Here is an 8,550-nt window from a genome sequence, read left to right as displayed (position 1 = left end):
TTTAAATCCATTTTTTATCAGGTACCTAAAATTTTTGCACATAAATGTAGAGTACATTTTACAGGGAAAAAAAAGCAGTCAATAGACATACAATTCAACAAAAGTATTTTCATACAAGAATGGCTCCTTTTGCAGTAGCATGGTGATATTACATGCATACTGATCCTCACCACCTGTATGTTTTGGCTCAAGTATTTGCGACAAGTGCGAAAATGCCCTACAACATCGTGATGACAAAACAAGCAGGCAGGTAAGCCTAAAAGGGTAATCAAAAAACTTATACATAGTAAACAAAGAAATGGTCAGGAACAAGTAGGCACACAAAGACAATGGAAAACAGGAACAGGGCCTATGACAGTAATAAGAACATGGATGGAGAAAAAGGGAATGACATGGACAAAAACAGAAATGGTAGCAGGAATTAGCTTAAGGACAGAGACAGGAATAAACACAAAGGCAGGAGAGAAGGCTGGTAGGGTGGTCACAGGAGGCTTGAAGACTAATGGAGTGGCTACATGGGACGAGAAGGCCAATGAGATAGCCATTGGAGGCTTGAAGGCAATGACAGCAGGTGTGTGGAGCTAGGCAGAGACCATGCTGTCCAGGGTGTAGGGTGCAATGCTGACCACATCCTCCTGGGCATGTGACACAGCAGGGGGGACATGTCATGTTGGGCATGGGGCTTGGGTGAGGTGACACCTCCAATGAGCAAGGTGCCTTGCCTCAAAGATGGCACGCTCTGGTGTGCACGGTGGCATTAGAGAAGCTGTAGTCTGGGAGGAGACAGACAGAGCCCAACAAAGAGACTCCTGGGAATTCCCTTAGACCAACCATCCCACCTAGGTAGAGGTCAGGTGAGGACTGGTTGGTCCCAGGAGGACCCAACCCAAGAGCGCCTAGACCACCATAAAAAACTCAATTCCTCTCCTTCCAGACTCAAGGTAACCCTGGCTATTAGAGCAGGGGTGCCATCAGTGACAGGGAGAGTGTGTTCTCTTCCCCTAGTAGGGATGCAGGGGCAGCAGAGACACACTCCAACAAAAGGGCCCATCGGAGCTTCCCAGAGCTTCCCTTTGGATATGGAAAGGATGTACCATAATGTGATATTTAGCAGATATGCTTATAGGCTACAGCATTCACTGATGTTACAGCCAGTACACCAATATTTCTTGTCAGTCTCTGGGAGTTTAACTGTATAGGGGAAGAAACTGTGGAAAAGTCTGCCTGAGAGGGCTCAGATGCTTTGATACCTTCTTCCAGAAAGTAGCATATAGAAGAGTTAATGTGAGGTGTGTGTGGGCTCATCCACAATGCTGGTAGCTTACAGCATGTGGTGTAAATGTCCATGATAGAGGGGAGAGAGACCCTGATGATCTTCTCAGCTGTCCTTACTATTCTTTGCAGGGTCTTGTGGTCTGAGACGGAAATATTCCCAAACCAGGCCACTGCTCAGGATGCTCTCTATTATCTATTATTCACTTTTAAATGTATTTTATGTATTAAATGACTGCAATACTGTTTTTCTATCTCTTATTATACATGTTCTTTTTATATTGCAGTCAAGTAGGTCATAAGACAATGTTCTGACTATACCTCTGACTAATATATTCAGATTTTTCTGATGATCAGGGAACAACAATTGACTCCAAATTCAAATCAGCAATTTTATTATCTCTTTGGTGCATGAACTAATATCACAAATCTAGCTAAAAACAACTGATCAGCCAACTGTCCAATTACTTAAGGGTTTCTGAACTGAAGGGACTAAAGGCTTGATTTTTTCATGGTTCCTCTAATACCCTAACTCTAGCAGTTCCCTAATCTTAACCCAAATACTGTCAAATAAATTAATTCTGCATTTCAGCCTCACAGTCATTCTATTATTTAAAATGTTTATAGTTTCTTCTTCTCACAGAAACACTGAAGCAAGTTATTCTTACAAGAATCCCTCCAGGAATATTAGAACTTTTGTGTACATTTTTTTTTAGATTTGTCATGTGTTAGATACATTGTAGTCATGTGTCTAGATACTGCAGGCCAGCAAATATATTCAGACCACAATAAATGCTCAGGGTTTACTAAACAGATGATATACAGCCTTGCTGTATTAAAAAAGTTAGGTTGCAACTTTACTGTGACTGGTTTTTTTTTTTTAGTTTTTAATAAGATTAAAAAACTCTTTGTGTGGGGCCTCTCTGTCCTATGCTGTATTATTAACATCACCATAGAAGGAGTGCATACAGACAAGCTTGCTTTGGCAGGACTCTCTACAGAGGCATCCTTTCAGGGTGGTGACTGAGAGGGTGTTCTAATCATCAGATCACCTCATGCTGGGGAGTTTTTCACCAGGTGCTGAAGATATATGTTAGGCCCATTCTAGTTTCTTTCATGAAGCTGTTGTAATGATATCATTTAATATCTGGATCTAATCCTTATCCTTGTGAATAACTGAATATCAATTTTGAGAAATCAATTCCAGTGTAAATAGGATGCAATCCCATCCCTAGGTTTTGAATGTCATTTACACCATTGTTCCACTCATTTTATTGTGTTGCATGTCACATCCAACATTTATACTATATTATATAATTCATATTGCATAGTGTATTGAAAATATCCACAGTGGAATATATGAATCCATGAAAAGGAAAACAACAAATTGAAATGACAATGTTAAATTTACATCAGATGGATTTTTTAAGAAAATGAATCAGTTAAAGCCTTGCAAAGAATTTCAGCATCTTTAGGAATACAATCTAAAGTCACTTATGTCAACATCCATCTTCGTTCTTCCAGAAGGGAAAGAAGCTGAGGCTTTTGTTTCCCTCTTGCTTTGCTGCTGTGTCAGTCTGTTGGGCCAAGCCAGCACAAATTCATCTAACTCACTCTAACTCACTTACTCTAACTACTTATCTTCGTGTGGTTAGGAGCCATGGTGTCTAGTGTCTTCTTATTGACCATGGAGACTATAAGCAGTCTCCTCTACCGCAATAAGTAATGATGAAGTAAACTGACAGATGCTTCTCAGACTGACAGCTGTGCTGCTCCAGATTGGGCTCTCCCGCTAGAGGTTTAATAAAAAAATATTGAACCATCTAAATGACCCTCACGCTTTATTAACCACTTCTCACTGTCAAGGTGGCTCTCCAGACCAGTGCATGGGATGGGGAGAAGCTGCACATGCTCATGTTACAGGGCCAAAACATTCTGCTCCATCCCACATGAGATTTGTGGAGAAAACATGACTGTCAGCTATCCTTTCTGTCTGCCACTGCAGTGATTGATGTTGCGCTTGCATTTCTGAAACGCCTGCTTCCCGCAGACAGGAAGATCTGAGGGCCATGCAGATCGATGGGTGAAATGGAACAAAGCACAAAATGGCCACCAGAGATGAGTTATGCTGAAGGTAGTAGATAACACAGCTCAGGTAGCATGTCTCCATACTGAGGCCCTCTCTGGACAAGTCTAAAAGTCTGGAAACTTGAACTCAACTGAGCAGAAAGAATGATCACTGTGTAATTGTTCTTTCCTAACTTGCTGAAATGAGCTTTGCATTATTCATGCCAAATAATTTGTCTTACCTTCTAGGCTGTCATCTTCCCAGTCTCTTTAGATCACTGCAAGGTTTGGAGTTCTGAGGATTTTATGGAACCAGTGCTTTAGTTACTTGTCAGTGTCTCCCAGTCATGGTACTGGGGTACCTCTGCATGGCCTATTTGGGTGTTTTTACCTGATTTAACACTAATTTCCCTGCTTCGAACACACCCCATGAAGACTTTGATAATTAGCTGATGAACTGAATCGAATTAGCTGATGAACTGAATCAAATGTGGGAACAGGGAAAGCACTAAAAAGTGTAGTGCAGGGAGAATCCTGGCCCAGGACTGGGAGGCAATGCTATAAATCAATTCTCCCAAGCCTTACATTTTGGTGTTTTTCAAAGCACTAAGGTGTGAAATTGTGTGCTTACCTATCCGCAGGGAGGGTTTGAGGGTCGTTTGTTGAGAGAACTGAGATGTTGGTACTCCACTGTAAATAAACCCTGCTGAGGCAAGAGAGGTGGACAAAATGGTAGCACAGCTGTTAGTATCATTGTTCTAATTCCATCATTTGACTCACTCTTGAAATCTCAACCAGCCTTCTCTGTGGAACTTCAAGAACACAAGTAGGGAAACCTAGGTGTGTTTGGTGCCTCTTGTACAAAAATGTGAATTCATACTTTCTCACTGCACTTTCCGCATATCTCACTTGTGTTTGATAGGCATGTCCATTCTCTCAGCTTCCTATTTATAATTTATATGATATAAAGATCCTGACTGAACCTGTCAAAAGGACAAACAGCAGGAGGAAAACAGGACATGGAATCCTGTTAGTTAATGTGGGTCCTCTATCCTTCCGTCCTCCACAGTGTAGAGAATTTAGATCTGGCTCTCTCATCTATCACAGGCGTCAGACCCGAAATAGGATGTGATGAAGTAGGGTAACAGTGTGTCTGTGATATCATTCTCCATGTCCCCTACTGTCAAATGGCTTTCCTTATCTTTTCTAACATAACACACGTCAGCTGAACTTCTAGACTCTTGCTAGGCCCTTGCTCAGCATTTAGGCAAATTATGGTCAGCTGTGAGATCCTGTATAACTTCTCTTCTGCCTCTGTATAACTGCTCTTCTGGCATATTGTTTTGATATTGTCTATCAACGAGCTCACACCCACATTCTCCCAGTGCTCCACCCTATCATTCACACTATAAAGAATGAGACTTTCCTATCCATTTTGCTGCCTGACTTATTATTAATTATTCTTATGTCAATATCATTGTGCATGTTGGTACTGTTTGGTCTTGCGTAGGAATTATTTGTGTACATTTTTGATGATCTTCAGAATCACATGGAACTCTGACACTGCACCTAGTACAATCTAGTTAGCAATGCTAGCACTTTTAGCCATTATTGACATAGGGTTCTAAGAGGCATAGTCTTGTGTTTGGTTTTAACTTGTGTTTGGTTTAACACCTGTAAACCTATTTGCCAGAAAGAGGAATTTCTCCCTTCTCAGAAAATATTTTCTAAATATGCAAACTAGGCAAATATGCCAGTAATTAATTGAAAACAAAGACAATGTTATTATGGTCCGTGACATACATTTTGATTAAATCATTATTTTATTGCATTTCCTGAGGTTTTTTGTAAACCAAAGCAATTAACCTAAGGTATGAACACAAACACTCTGAATGGCCACTGTTTTTTTCATGACTGTAGCTTCCGTATAAGGAAATTAGACACGTGACCGACCAAGTAGCCATCCTTCTTTTATGGTTGCACATTCAGCAGGACAATGCTCCATGCCACAAAGGTCATATAGTCATAGATTTGGTTCCAGGAACATGACAGAGTTTTACTTCTTTCCCTGGCCTTCACAGTCCCCAGATCCTAATCCTACTGAGCACCTCTGGGAAGAGGTAGAATGGGCTGTTCAGAGCATGACAGTACCTCCATCTAATTTGCTGCAACTGCAAAAAGCTATCCTGTCTGCATAGGCCAAGATTCCTGCAGAACGATTTCAGCACCTAGTGGCATCTATGTGATGATGAATTGCTATGGTTCTGAAGGCAAAAGGAAGTCTAGTGCACTACTATATAGGTGTCTCTAATAAAGTGTCCATTCCTATTGGGACTAGTGTACTGTTCATATTAAGTATAGCATGTTAATCTGCAAGAGAATTGCATTTTATTTTCATCTTACTAATATATGTGATCCTTTTACCCAAAGCAACTTGCAATCATGCCAGAGTACAAGTTGAGCAACAGAGGGTTAAGGGCCTTGCCCAGGTGCCTGACTTGGCAGGGGTGGGACTTGAACCAGCAACCTTCCACTTACAAGTCACATATCTTGACCAGTCAGCTACCTGGCCTGATAGCAACAATCAGACTACTATGCAATATAGCAAATCACAATGCAGTATCTACATTGTAATGTGCAGCCTGGAGTCAGCTAATGGTATTAGCTCAATAACAATGACACAGCTGTACATTTCTGGGGCAATGCATCATTGTGTTTACTTAATGGTGCATACAGAGATTTCAAAATGGATGTAGAGTAAGTATTACCCAGTGGCAATGTCTTTGGTGCTCACCCACTTTAACCGTAACCTGATGTTTCCATTAAACCTCCCCACCCTGCTGAACTCCTATATTATACAAAGTTCATGGATTTTCTCCTTTGAACTGCCTCATAAATATGTGTAGGGATGAAGGAGCAGGTCAGGGAGGCTGGCTATTAAGGCCCACCAAGCTCCAGCACTCATTATTAAATGAGCTCTTAGGAAGGCTGTAAAAGGGGCGTAGTACAGGTTTGATTGTTTGGTTCCTTTCTTGTGCTGTTTATTAATTTTTTTGTCACATTCTCTCTCTCTCTCTTTCTCTCTCTCTCTCTCTCTTTCTCTCTCTGTCTCTCTCTTAATTTTGCTCTTTTGTGTTTGTAATTAATCCTAACCCTTAGCTGTAATTCATTAGAGTAAGAGTGTGTGGATTCCTTTGTCCAGCCCATTTGACCTTGTTCATGCTATCTGAGATCTCACTGCTGGTGCATTAATTTGTGTCATCATCTCTCTCTCTCTCTCTCTCTCTCTCTCTCTCTCTCTCTCTCTCTGTCTCTGTCTCTCTCTCTCTCTCTCTCTCTCTCTCTCTCTCTCTCTCTCTCTCTCTCTCTCTCTCTCTCACTTTCTCTCTAAGGGGAAAATCTATGAAGGTGACCCTGGCAGCTCATGTAAATGTTCTCACAGGCATAGTGAAGACATCACTCCCCTTCAGTTCACCTCCATAAGCCAGTACAATACTGTATGTCACTGAGCATTTCTCATGGCAAATGTGCAGACAGATGTAATGTATTGGTCTCTCTTCTAAAAGCATAAACATCATATTAAAATATTGGTGACAAGCACTAAGTACTAGGTCAATTGCAGCAGGGTTAAATTACATCAGAAAAGATGCAAACTAAACAAAGAAGACAATCCAGTAAACTAGTAGCAGGAAAGTATACACTGAGAGACAAGACCAAGTTCAGGGATCATAGACAGGAACATATGCAAGGCATATGAGCTGGACACTCTCAAATGGGAGGAATCACAGAAGGTGGTGAAGAACAACAAGGCTGCATTCCTGTGGGACCTCCAAATCCAGACAGATAAACAAATAGTGGTGAACCAACCAGACATCTAGTAGACAAGATCCAGAAAACAGCTAGATGTGCCAGTCCTAAGTGATGAAAACATCCAAAGAAAAGAACATGTGAAGCTGGAAAAATATCAAGGACAGAAAGAAGAAACAGACTAAATATGGAAGGTTAACACCAAGGTTATACAGGAGTGATAGGAGCACTTGGGGCTGTGACTCCTATGCTGGAATTGTGGCTCCAACAGATGCCAGGAATGACAACATCATCTCAGTTCAAAAGAGTGAAATCCTAGAAACAGGAAAAATACTTCGCTGTACCCTCAAACACACAGGCCTCTGTATATCACCCACTATATTTTTTCTTTTCCCCAAAGGATGATCAGAACTCCAGTTGTTTGAAATGTTTTAATTACTGCCCTAATAGTGAATTCCACAGGCAACCATATATTTAATTCCACAGGCAATCATATATAACCATGTCACCATGCTTTATAGATGAGGTGGTGTGTTTTAGATCATAAGCAGTTTTTTTTCCTCTACTTTCCCCATTCCATTATTTATGTACATGATAATCTTTATCGCATCTGTAGAATTATACTCAAAAACCAAGCATTTGGCAAAAAACACTGTCATTTTAAATTACTCTGAATGCTGGATGAAATATGTTTGAGGTTTTACACTGGGGTATTCTTTTAAGGCCTGCATTTCATAGTTGTTTCAGTCCACGTCCCATGTGCTGGAGTGCAGAGCCAAAACAACAGAAGTGCCATGGTGCAGTTACTTTAAGACTACTCTATTTCTGGACTGTGACAAATACAGAATGAAACAGTACTGCAGTATGACATATTATTAGTACAAACATAATCCTCAGAGGTAAATATCTAGAACAATGCTCAACATTTTGAGCTCTTGGTCACAATATCCTGTATAATATCATATCCTTTCTCGGACTGTTCATCCCATTAAAATAAACTTGTAAATGAAGAATGCCATGAATATTGAAAGTCCTCAGAGCATCAGCAGCTGTTGGGAAGATAAATGGTCATTTGCAGTTACAGTATTCTTCTCAAGAACAGGCCTTGTACTTTGAAATGAAATGCTGTTATCTATTCAACTGTAGTTTTTTTCTGTAAAGTATCTATCATACCTTTGCTTTCTTTCAGTATATGCAAGAGTATAGATGTCCCACTACACTAATTGGATGGCTAACAAGTATATGCAGAAAAGAATGTAGTTTGTGCTCACTTACTAATGAGACAATATTCACTGTATGGTGTAGAGAGTGAAGTTTAACTTACATTTTATTTGCTGACTAACAATATCTGGACAGCAGTTGTTCTGCTGGAGGCAGTCCAATCATTGGGCATGTCGGTAGAGC

Source organism: Electrophorus electricus, chromosome 13, assembly GCF_013358815.1.
Source record: "Electrophorus electricus isolate fEleEle1 chromosome 13, fEleEle1.pri, whole genome shotgun sequence".
NCBI lineage: Eukaryota > Metazoa > Chordata > Actinopteri > Gymnotiformes > Gymnotidae > Electrophorus > Electrophorus electricus.
This window is presented reverse-complemented; position numbering follows the sequence as displayed.